A 13,256-nucleotide genomic window follows, 5' to 3' on the forward strand; every position below is an offset into this window, starting at 1 on the left:
ATTACATCTGTTGACGTCGAACGATCTTTTTCGATGTATAAACTTATTTTAAGTGACAGAAGGTTGTGCTTTAAGACCGATAACATAGAAAAGCACTTAGTTGTAGCTATAAATGAGAAAATATTACATAGTAACAATGCTTAAGTTAACTGTTATTACTATTTTTTTAAATAATTATTACTAGTATTTCATTGTAGAATTTTATGTGTTATATAATAGAATGCGCTAATAAAAATTGTTTATTATACGCAGTAAATATATTTCTTTAATTTACATTTATGTGTAGGCAGGCTGTCTATATCACAATATGCCTGCCTTTTTTTTTTAATCCTTGCCTATATAGGCGCCTTTTTCTTCAAATTGTCTTGCCTTTAAATCCGAGCTTTAGCTGTGACATATCCAACTCGAGTTCTTCAATAGACTTACCTACTTGTATTTACTTGTATCGAATCATCCCTAGTCAGATCCTCAAGGAACTACCGAGGAAAGATCCAGCGAAACTTACTAACCTGACCAACGCATCACTTTGACTAAAAAATGTTCGCCAATTGTGGAAGGATGCTGAAGTTATCATGGTACCTAAGTGTAGCAAGCCACCCCACGGAGCATCATCGTATAGGCCACCTTTTAAAGAGAAAAACACCAATTATAGAAAGAAAAAACCTAATCCCGCCACATCAATTTGGGTTCCGGAGTCAGCACTTCACAATTGACCAGGTTCGTCGAATAACGAGTGTTATCCAGAAAACACTAGAAGAGAAAAAGTGGGTTCTACAATATTCTTGGACGTTGCCCAAGCCTTCGACAGGGTCTGGCATGAAGGTTGGGACACAAACTTCAACTGTTCCTACCTATCCAATATTCAACGGGGTTACTGTAATACATAACTGAAAGGTATTTCCGGATAAAGCAAGAGGATGAATGCCCGGAATTAAAGAAAATACAAGCAGGTGTGCCGCAAGGTAGTGTACTGGGACCTTTGCTTTATCTCCTGTAAACCAGTGACCTTCCTACTTCCGAACAAAATATGGCTGCCACATATGCAGATGATACTGGTATCATGGCAGTTGGAGACAACAATACCGAGTTCAGAGAAGAACTACAAACCACCATTGATAACATACAGCGCTGGACTAAAAAAAGGCGAATTAAATTGAATGAATCGAAATCTGTACACATTGAATTTACCAATTAGAAAGTTTAATACAAACCAGTTAATATGAAGAATCAAATTGTTCCATAAAAAAATACTGCTAAATATTTAGGCATGACGCTGAATGTTAAACTTAGATGGAAGGCACACGTCAAGAAAAACAAGAAGAATTAATTTTAAAATAGCGTAAAATGTATTGACTATTGGGTCGTAATCCTGCCGCCCGTCAGTGTATAATAAGCTCTTGCTCTATCAACAAGCCCACAAGCCGGTGTGGACTTATGGCAGCCAACTCTGGAGTTGTGCTAGCCAAAGAATGAACAGAAATGTTAAAATCAAGCGAATGTTTAATGTTATTGAACAATGTTTGACCTCTACAAACTCTTTAGGTATTTCTCTTTTATTTTTCCGAATCGTTCCGACAAGAGTCAGCTTATGGTCTCTCAGCAAATGCTCGACTAATGGCACAGAAGTAAACCAATTATCAGTGGGGAGGTTTCTTGATGTTCCGAAAATGGGGACTACCAAACGCACAACACTCATAGCCTCATTGCTTGTTTGGAAAGGACCGGCAGGTTGTTGCCCAACATATAATTCAAGATTCAAAGTATAAAACATTTTTGAATCGACCAACTAGAAAACTTTCAGCCCATACTTGTTTGGCTCAGAAGGTATACAGGGTGATTCAAAATTGGCGTCATTCCTTTTAAGGGTCAATAGAGGATCACTTGCGGAGTACGAGAAAAATATCAATAATTGCAAGAAGATATTAACAGTTGAAAATAGAGTTTCAACTTTGTTTTTAAGCATTATTTTCAAAGTGTTCCTATCAAGTATCTCTCTGTTTGTATCTATCAAGTACTATAATGTACTATAATTTTGTTCCTATATTGACTGTTTTAAACTTTCCAAATTCGAAACATAATCAGGCTTAGTGGGTATAGTAACGTTGCAAATTGGAACTATTATAAAATGCCAATTTTCCGTTTAAAGTTAAGCTTCTTTTAGTACTGTAGTGAATTTGAATCGTCCGAATCCCCTATAATCGGAACACCCGATTTGTGTGAAATTATGTTCATAATCTGATGCCTGAATTTTGATATCCGAACCATAGAGAAAATAAAACAAAAACGGTTCAGATTTATATTGAATAGAAAGAAAACACTGTTTTGCGTATAGTTTAAGTATGCAATAAATAGTACGGCATTCTATTTTAACCTTGCGGTAGTCGCGCCTGATGCTCTGACAGCACTGGTCGCGCAGAGGCTGTTAGACGCCGTATGCATAATATTTCTTTCTTTAGTTTGTTATTTTTGTTTTCATAGTAAATAGTCAAGAAAACCACAGTTATAAGCAAACAAAACTTTATTCGGTCAAAATACTCTAAATAAAATAAAAATGTCTTATTTGTACCTATCTAAAATTTATAAAATAAGAAAGTGGAGCTGTCGACAGCCCAAAGAAACAGAAAATTAAATCAAACCTCTTCAACATGAAAATTTGTTTCCATGATGGCATTTGTGCACGGAAAGAACAACATTTTCGCGTGCTTCAAACAAACAAAAGATTTACATTTCTGACAATAGAACCTAGGCTTATTTTTATTTTTACACCTCCAACAATATTTTCGAGTGCCTTCTGGTATCTCTTTTACGTCGGATATAGCCTCAGAGGTTCCTGCTAGATCTTGTCGCGTTTGACGGACGGTTTCCGGTTCATTTTTCTGATAAGAGCGTCTTTGCAGAGGTTTATCAATCAACGTCAGTGCTATTTGCTTTAGAAATATTCTCCGTTTCTAGTCGGATTTCGGATCAGGGTGAATAGAAACATGGACAACCTGACTGTTTCTCTCTGCAATGCTCTTTTGAACAGCATGAAAAAAAAATAACCATGGGCCAGCGTCTGGTAATTCGTGCAACATCATACAGTGAACAAAGCTGGTCGCCGTCTCCTTTCGTTCCATTATAGGAAGTTATAATCTCAGGTTTGTTTTTATCACCAGAAACGGGGTCAATAGAGTCGCCATTGTGCAAACTGGAAATAATGAGAACGTTCTTTCCTTTTTTGGAACATAGGAAATTATCGTGATGCGTTCACCAAATCCAAGCCGGCTTGATGTTATTGGACGATGTTTGACCTCTACAAACTCCTTAGGTATTTCCCTTTTATTTTTCCAAATCGTTCCGACAAGAGTCAGCTTATGGTCTCTCAGCAAATGCTCGACGAATGGCACAGAGGTAAACCAATTATCAGTGGTGAGGTTTCTTGATGTTCCGGAAATGCGTCATTGCTTGTTTGGAAAGGACCGCTAGGTTGTTGTCCAACATATAATTCAAGACTCAAAGTATAAAACATTTTTGAATCGACCAATGAGAAAACGTTTACCCCATACTTGTTTGGCTTAGAAGGTATATATTGTCTAAATCCGCATTCGTTTCGAAAATTAGATGTAAAGAAGTCAAAGACTTCTCAAATCGGCGCTAGTTTATCTGTTTTCTTTCTCTCTTCTCTGGTAGTACGATCGTCAACACCTAAATGCTTCAAGAGAAATAGAAATCGCTGCTTACTCATTGTGAGCCAGAACATTTCTACTCCGGTTCTTTTTCTGTCTCATATCTCGTCAATGCTCAACTCGGAGATTTTCAGTAAACCTGACAAGTATAGTAAACCAATAAGGGCTTTTATTTCAATTTCATCTGTTGCCGATAAAATGCAGTCCCTATCCCTTTTGTAATTCTGAGGAGTTTTTGTTGCTATGTAGAAATTTGTAAGCTCTACATTGATATCGAGTATTTCATCGTTGATGAAGAGATTCCAGCACCCCAAAGGACTTTTTGCCTGTTTAGCGATACCTTTTGTACCAGGAAGTTGACTTATTATATTTCAGGATCGAGTTATCACTGCGTGGTTTAGAGCATGCTTGTTCCATTTTGTGGCATTGTTTTTGCCCAATTAAAATCCAGCTCTTGAAATTTTAGCTGTTGTTCTAACGGGACTTCTGTCATCGTCAGAGGAGTCATCTTCTTGAACGGTATCACTTCCTTCAGATCTATATTCCACAACATCCTCATCTTGATCTGAATTAATTAGCGTCTCATCAGGGTCAACTTCTTCCCAGGGACGCATCAATCTTTGCTGCTCCTTTTCGTAGTCCACTTTCAACTAGAAATTAATAATTATAATGATGTGTCACAGCAGAAAATACGCTTACTTACCAGTAATCACTTGAAAAAAGTAAAACACAAGTAGTCGCGTGAACCCTAGGAGACTCGAGATGACATTTGACAGGTAACGAGTTGCACGACCATTCACCAACACTTGGAACATCGAACTACCTAACAAATCGGTAAGATACATATAGATGCGCTAAGCGGTGGGGGATCAAATGTGAGAAGAACCGAGAAAGTTCGGTACGCGGAGTCTGTTAGACCTACCGCGACTACTCCAGGGTTAAAAAATATAACTTTGGTTTGGCACTGGATTTCACACATCCTATATTAATTTATATTATTTTAAAATACACCAGACTTAAATATCTGCAACTCTCGTATGTAATATGTTTTCTTAAATGGCAAATTAGATGTGAAAATCCGGTGGCCAAACTCTAACCCGAACGTGTTCGAAATATAGATTTTATTTATTATGAATACTGTAATCCAGAAGTTTTGATAAACCGAACTGGCTCTGCAAACTTTGTATTCAGATCATCCAAACATTACTGTATTACAAATATTTTCATTAAAGCAAATGACATCATTAATTCAAATTACAACAAAAGTAATGTTATTAATTATTAAATAGGGTGTGAGGTTGAGTTGTAGATGTAGCACCTTTCATCAAGGACGGTCGCGCTCTACAGCATAGCAGGTTCAGCTCACTTATGGCTCCTTGTCCTCACGACGGTCAACTGCATCGACCTGCAGGCTAAACTAAGTGAGGATAGCCAGATATGGTATAAAATACTGTTGCTGGGTAGCAATCGAATAATTGCCGGAATAAGCAATCCATCCTTCTCAAGCAGCCATGGGTGGAGGAGCTAGGGTAAGGGCAACTTCTTGCCCAAGGAATGAGAAATCGTACCTAACAGAGGATGAGTCACTGACGGGTCAACGGCAAGTAGATGTCGAAGGTAACAGGAAACCACTATATTAAAGATCACAATGGATATCCCCAGGACAATCAGGTGTTCGCAAACTACCAGGAGGTGCGACGAATAACACGATCGGAACGTAGCGGATCATGCCAACAAAATGGGCCACATTTGACTATTCAGGAGCTGATGAGACGGATGTTAATCACAGAGGTGGAGTGGGAATCTTAGCAAGGGACACATTTGGTTGGACGTGGATCGGTTGTCGGAGTGATGGGGAAATACGTCCTTGGAGATAGGATTGAGAGGGAAGAAATTATTATAGAATTTTGCGCAGCAAAAGAGCTTGCCATAAAAAACACATTCTATGACCTACCACCAAGGAGATTATTCACGTAGAAATCGCCCCAGGATGGTGCGTATATAAATAGTATATATATAAATAGTATCAAAAGAGTGGCAGCCAACCCCGAAGCTAACATTGGGTCGGACCATAACCACCGATAATAGGCGATTTCAAGTTTAAGGGAAAATTGGTGACATGCCTATCCTAGACGAACAAATACGATATAGATGTACTCAGCAATACTACGGGACTAAGTACGGGACGAGCTAAGGGATGACCTGGAAAAGACCACCGCAAACAATGCGATGGTGGATGAGACCATAAAACAACAATGGAACAGACTTAAAGAAAACATACAAAAAGATTCGGAGAGAGTGCTGGGATATGAAAGGATACAGACCAAAAAGGAATGGATGACCAATGAGACCTTCGATATGATGGAGGGTGGAATATTGGCAAAAGGAAATATAGAGAAATATAATATGATTCACCGTTGCATTCGCCACAGGATTAGGGAGACGAAAAACAGGTGGCAATCAGAAGAAGGCTCAGAAGCTGAAGAAATGCATGCAAAACACGACAACTTTCACTTTTACAAAAAAAAAGTTAAAGGCGATAACCAACACTTTCCGGAAGACAAATGCTTCATGAATTACTAAAAACAACCAGATTCACAAAGACATCTGCAAAACATGGGAAGCAAACATAAAAAACTTGTTTGAAAACGTCCCTACTGTAGCTCAGCTACGTTTGTGTCATTGCTCTCGAGCAATGACACAAACAAAGCTTCTAGACCACCCATATTAGATTCAGTAGTTATAGAGGCACTCAAAACTAAAAACGAAAAAAGATCCGAAAAGGTTGTGTAAGCTTTTTAATTACACATATGACGGTGGCGAAGTCCCAAATGATTGGCTAACCTTTACCTTTGCCGCCAGCCCTAAAAAGCTAAACGCCAAAACATGCGAAAAACACCGCCTCAGCAGTCTCATGAGCCATGAGCTAAAAGCATTTCTGAAAATAATTCACAAAATAGTCTATAAGGGGTGTGAAGAAAAGTCAGGAGAGACTCAGTTTGGCTTTAGAAACGGCTTGGGTATGCGAAAAGCCCTACATTGCATGCAGCTGCCAGTACAGGAATGCTATGGCCAGAGAAATGTTGTGTTTATACATTCATGGAAAAAATTAGCGCACGACTTATATATTTTCGAATAAATTGTTTTCTCCTCAAGTAGGCTGGTTAATAACGTAACCATTGTACAGTACTAATTGTTTTTGGTTCCTTTCTACTCATTCCAAAGCAAGTTTCTACTTGTTTTGTGTCATTTGCACAACATCTCATCATTGTTTTCAGCCAGTGTGGTACTGTTTTTGATTACATTTTCTTGCGCTTTTCCTATCTTGTGTGTAACTAAACTATATTCGCATTGAAATGTCCCCACGAAGAAATTTAAGTGAGTTTGATGCGGCCAAAATTGTTACCTTCTTGGAAGAAGGGTGCTTCCAACGTGAGGTCGCCCGAACGTTAGGTGTTCATCTCGCCACTATTGGTCGATGTCGTCAGAGTTTTGCTCACGTTTGCTGCGTCAAGCACTTTTGCTAAATTCAACACCTAGCTACTACGACAGGAAGTACCGTCTGCGAGTGGTTAACCGTTATATATGGTCAATGTTGCTTTACGGAGCAGAAACTAGGTCACTTAAGGTTAAATCCTTGAACAGAATTGAGGTTTTGGAAATGTGGATCCTGAGACGACTCCTTATAATTTCCGGGATGAACCACATTCACATGCGGGAGTTTTAGAGCAAACACGCCCCGACAACTATCGGATATTGTAGTGTCAAGCAAAGGAAAACATCTTACCTAGGACACGTTCTGCGAGGTTCTAGGTATAGCTTACTAAAAACTATACTTTTGGGTAAAATCGGAAAAGGAGACTGGACCGAAAACAACGTATGTTATATACGTTGTTTTCGCAACATTTGGGTTTGATGTAACATCACAAATACCGCAACGATATTTGGAAGAGCCGAAGAAGGCACACTTCATGTTCAGTGAACACGTGTAAGCCAACGCGCTAGATAGCGTACGGCACCAGAAGAATTATTAAATTAAAACATCCTGAATTTTTCCGATAATTTGTTTTCTAAAAATGATAATATGGCTCATTCCCGAAGCATGTTTGGTGAAGAGGGATGTTAAGCGCAGCGAAACTGTAGGCACTTATAAAGTATACATTGATTTCTTATTATTTGGCTTGGTCTTGCAACTTGCAGCTTGTGGCAGTTAATTCGTAGACTAACAAAAGCTTATGTAATCGTATAAAACAAGCAAGCAAAAACCTAATTTAATTCCTGACTATGTTGTATACATTAGAAGCAAATTAGATCCCGAAATTCACGGCGCTGGCTTACTTGACATGGATATGGCATTGCTTTTGGGGTTTCCTGACCTAACGTGATTTCGTGTTCGTGACCCGAGTTTCATATCCTGCAGTGAATTTAGATAAAAATTTTCCAGCAAATTGCAAAACATTTTTGTACGTGGCTAATATTTCAAGCCATAATCATGGAAACCTTTTTTGTTTGGAAGAAACCGTAAGGTTAGTAATTTTACTCGAGTTAGTATTTTCCGAAGCTTAAAATTAATTTTAGCTTGCGATAATTTTATTATGTAAAATTTTATATTTTCAGTTACCGAGTGAAAAGGACGTTTGCAAATTATTTTTTAAACTTTAACACGAAAACGGAAAATGCAAAAAACGTAGCATCCAAATAAACACACGAGCTCTACATAACAAAACAAAAGTAATATTTTTGAAAAAAGGACACAACCTTATTGAATTAGAAAGAGCTTATGGTTACAATGGTCACCCGTGAACTCAAATTGATGTTTTCCACAATTTTTTCTATACGATGATCGACTCATAGCTTCTGTAATTATTTGTGGTAACGTAATCTGATCGGAAATTTGTTTAAAACTTAAAAAAATACTTCAGTTGTAATAGTACAGACTTTCATAATTCTGTGAGCGATTGTTATGTGTTTGGTTTCATGGTGATTTTGGATCAAGAAAGTCAGGTCGGCCATCCCGCCGTCTGTAAATGCATGTTACAAGAAAGCTTTCTTCATTATTTTGCATCATTCACTCAAATTAAATTTATTGACCATACACCAGTTACATTCTCCAATGTACTTATCAATTATTGCCGCTCTTTTACTTATTTTCTCAGTAATTTGTATGTGACCTTGGTTAGTAAATTGGTTCATATCCTATCAATATAGAAAATCAAAAGATATAAACTTTCGAGGCCATTCCTTGAAACTAGTGGGTTTTTCGAGCTTTTAGGCCGTCATAAAAAGGCATTTTTTTCCTGAGGTTTCGCACGCACGAGTGGCTTGCATTCTCACAGGTGGATTGATTGAACGCTTCTACATTATCAGAACAATGTAAAAAATACCAAAGAAACTTGTCTAAGTATGTACAATATGCATCTTAATTCACAATGTTCTCAAAAGTTTCCCATTAATTTTAATGCAGGAAATTAAAGTATCCAATTTAAGTGCTTTCTTGCACGTTTAAAGCATAGAATCATTGTTATAGAATCAAAATCTAAAAAATACATTTTTCGAAGGAATTAATTAAAGTAACTTGATAAAACAACAGTAAATCGAATTTTTAAAATATAAGGCGCTCGATTTCACACCGTCTAGTGGCAGGTGAGATGTGACTTCCTTTTTCTTATTAGAATTATGTGTGGAAGCCAGTTTTCTTTAGGGATGGCATGGAGAAAGAGATACCTGGAACGCAATCGGTATCTGGCAAACTGTAATTAGGAAAAATTTGAAAATTGGGCAGTGTGCCGAAATTTAACGCCAGGTATAAGGCTTAGCGTGGTCGGGAGTGTGATGTCAGGGGGACGAACCTGCTGGACTGGGTTGTGAGGGAAGGATTCAAGCTCGAGAACGAGAGGGGACCCCAACCCTTCGGTCCACTAGGGATCACAGCTGGGTTGCACTGACAATCACCTTCGGTGTTGAGTTCGTTGGCTGGAGGGTTGAGGACGAGGAGACGCTTAGTGATCACTTTTATATAAAATTTACGGTGATGGTGGTGAGTGCAAGGCTAAAAGTTCCGAGACGTGTGGAAGACTTTCAGAGGACGGATCAGTCTTGAGCGGCCGTTACTGGCTGTGCCGTCCTTTGGAACCGGGTTAGGCAGCACCGCCATGCTCGATGCTGAGATTGAAAGGTTTTTGAGGGTGATGTATCAGGAGGGTGAGAGTACTTTGGGATTTCACAAATGAATAGTGAGACAGAGTTGTAGTTGCGAAGAAGGAGGATCAGAGGAGCTTGGGAGGGATGGCAGACAGCAAGGAGTTCTTTTCGGAGGACATCGAGCACTATCAACTTACTGCGTACAGGACGGAAAGAGCAGCTTGAAGCAACTGATCAAGGAGAAAAAGAAGGAGTGGGTTGAAAGAGTGGTTGATAGTGTGTGCGAGGTGAACTCGTATGACAAGGTGTGGAGGGTCATGTAATGTCAAAAATAAAGGGAGTTGCAAAACTCCTATCGTCGATAATGATGGACAGCTGCTGGATGTTCAGGAGAGAGATGCTGTCTTGGTGAGAAAGTGTCATCCGGAGCTGAGTGTGAGTGAGAAGAATGTGCTGGAGGGCATGGATGAATATTGGGAGCGGAGGACGGATGGGTGTAAGAAATAGGGAGACGAGGAGTTTAGTTAAGCGGTGGGGATGATGAATAACAGGGCAGCAGGGACGGATGGTATGTGGGTGAGGTTTCGGAAGTTTCTGTATCGGGTTAGGGAGAAGATGTAAAGAACATGTTTGGGGAGGTCTGAGAATGGCGTACTTTTCACTAGTGTGGAAGTGCGCCAAGATTGTTTGGCTACCGAAGGGCTCTTGTGGGGTTCGCCCCATAGGCTTGATGCCGGTCGCTGGAAAGATCCTGAGCACATTAATAAATAGACGATTGGAGGGTCGCCTTGAGGCTGGGGCGCATATTTTTAAATACCCTACGCGTCATGCGTTCGGAATTTTTCGGCAGCGCTCGATCGCTTGGTTAATATCTGACGTATCCGGATGATACGTCTGTTATTTACTGTCTTTAAATTAAATGCCTCGTTAATTCCTAATTATTGAGGCTTTGAAGTTCAACGGTCATGCGCATGGTTTCATTCGAAAGGGAGAGAATAGAATAAAATATGCGTAATTTAAATAACCTACCAGAAAACTGTGAATACAGAGCTATGAGAGAAAATGATGTCCAATGTAAAATGACAAAATTTAAGTCAAAAGAAGATGTTGAAGCAAGCACAGAAACAGAATACTAGGAAGGAATTTTTAAACATATTTGTCAACGGGAATGTTAAAAATTAAATTATTTTTATGCTTTAGAAATATTTAGTTGTCAGCTGTCAATGTCAAGATGTGTGCTTATTGTCTTATAAATTCTATGTTTAACAAGATAGACAATCTGACAATTTCGGGAAAGTATCTGAAACGGCATTGTTTACTAACTTTGTAATGTGGTCCTTCTTTGTTACAGAAATGGATAGTTGACCTTCAAACTTTGACAAAAGAAACATCGACTATTGTGAAAACTTTTAAACTGCCTACTAATGCTCCTATAAATTAATTCATAAGAATCATCAAAGAATCATCAATACATCAATCAAAAATAAAGAAACAGTAAACTCATAACATGAAACTAAAAGCAAGAAACCTAAAAAAAATTAAAGAATAAAGATTGTGAACCACAAATAACCATAGTTATAAGAAAAATATTTGAGGAGTCCAAGTCAAAAAAACCGCATATTTTGCGGGAGAATGGCCCTGTAGGATAAAGTTTGAAGATTCTCATAATCCCCGAACGGATGTTTGTGGAAGCATTGATGCAACGATGTAGCAGTGGCAGATTTAATAGAAATTATGCCCAGAAAGGTCCAGCCGAGAGTAATTTTAAGAGATAATAATCTTGGCGTACGTAATGTTTTACAGAAGAACTGGCCTCGTGATACATTATCATTGTGTACATTTCATGTTCTTAAGGCGATATGGCGTTGGATACTCACGAGTAAAAATAGCGTTTTCCGAAACGATGTTCAAAACTGCTATAAACTTTTCAAGGCTATGATGTACGCCACAACACTAAGGCCGGATTCTACAATGCAAGTAAAAAGAACGGTATAATAATTCGTAGTATAACTTATACCCGCAAATATCTGCAGTATATCTCTGAGTGAGTTCTACAATCTCTTGTCCGCCTGGGTATAACTATACCCGGAATTAGTTCAAAGGAGCGTAAACAGTTCGTTTGGCCGCGTCTACATTATTGACAGTCGGACGTATTGATAATTAACGGACAGTTAGACGTATTAATATTATTTATTAATTAATATAATTTGGGTTATTTGCATGCGGTGTATATTCAGAATTTTCAAAAATGAATCAGGGGCTAGTTGAAACACATTAACATATTATTGTACGTATTAATTTAAATTCAATGTAATTTTGAGATTATATTCCAACCCGTGCGATTTTTAGAATGTTAAAAAACGGACACACACAAGGAAGAGGGAACAACCGCGAAACAGGGAGGCTTAATTTATGAAAATCTAGCAAAAAAAATTGGGTTTATAGATTTCGATAAAAAAATGCTGGAACAAGAAACACTACATAAGCACGAGAGAGAAACAGACATAAATGCATGAACTGAAAATGAAGCTCATGACAGAAGAACCTTCAATGAGAGTTTTAGAATCGCAGATTCAAAATAAAACAATATGATAGATCACGTTTGTTTTCCTAGTTACCTAGTAAATGTGCAAAATTATTGTTTATAATATTTCACCTCATTCTATTATTTGCATAAATAGATGTATCATTTCATGGCGGTAATACATCTGCTACAACATTTTCCAAATCCAATTCAATTGGTGGGTTTCCATCATTTTGGCCAATGCAAATGTTTTGTAAAACTGAGGAGAAAAAATCAAATTGAGCAGCATTTCACACGTTTTTTTTGCATACGAAAACGAGTAAAAAACTGCAAGTTTGCATATTCTGCAAAGTAATTCGTCCTAAACCAAAATAATGTTACCAATATTATTCACTAAAAATATAGTTTAGCAGTTACCGATTTTTTAAAACTTTAGGTTTCCGCGGTAGTACTGCCACTATGTTAACAAATATATCGTCTTCATCCGACTCAAATAAAGCCATATACATTCCGACCATCGTAGAGAAACAAAATTTCGTAAAATTGCGTGACAAAGTTGTTTATATGTGAAAAAAATGTAGGTTATGAAATAGGACTCTCATTGGCCAATGGAATGAAGGAACAACTTTAACTGCATTATATCTGGCTCATATCACTGGTATAAGGTATACCGCCATTTATACCGACTAGAGCGTTATTCGCCTATTGTGGAACCCAATTTTACAAAGATATACTTAGAACAGCTGGTTCCTGCTATATACCGCAATTGTAGAATCCGGCCTAAATGAACTTCAATCATACTAAACAAGGGCAGAAAGACCGATTGGGTCAATAGCCTTTTTCTGTAGGAAATAAAGATTATTTATATACAGGGTTGCTCATTAGTGCGTCAAAGTGCGATATCTCAGTAAATATGAACTTTACAA

The 13,256-nt window shown here is 38.1% G+C and overlaps 1 long non-coding RNA gene across 1 annotated transcript; it reads right to left on the reverse strand.

The window, feature by feature from the left end:
• Positions 1-2,661: 2,661 nt before the first annotated feature.
• Positions 2,662-4,599, reverse strand: LOC125505755. The gene is made up of 3 exons (XR_007282376.1): positions 4,369-4,599; positions 3,251-4,315; positions 2,662-3,187 (listed from the first exon to the last, which is right to left on the reverse strand). It is a non-coding gene; the product is annotated as an uncharacterized LOC125505755 (long non-coding RNA).
• Positions 4,600-13,256: the final 8,657 nt, after the last annotated feature.

This window comes from Dendroctonus ponderosae, unplaced genomic scaffold (genome assembly GCF_020466585.1).
Source record: "Dendroctonus ponderosae isolate FM_Combo_2020 unplaced genomic scaffold, Dpon_F_20191213v2 Dpon_F_20191213_1, whole genome shotgun sequence".
Taxonomy (NCBI): domain Eukaryota; kingdom Metazoa; phylum Arthropoda; class Insecta; order Coleoptera; family Curculionidae; genus Dendroctonus; species Dendroctonus ponderosae.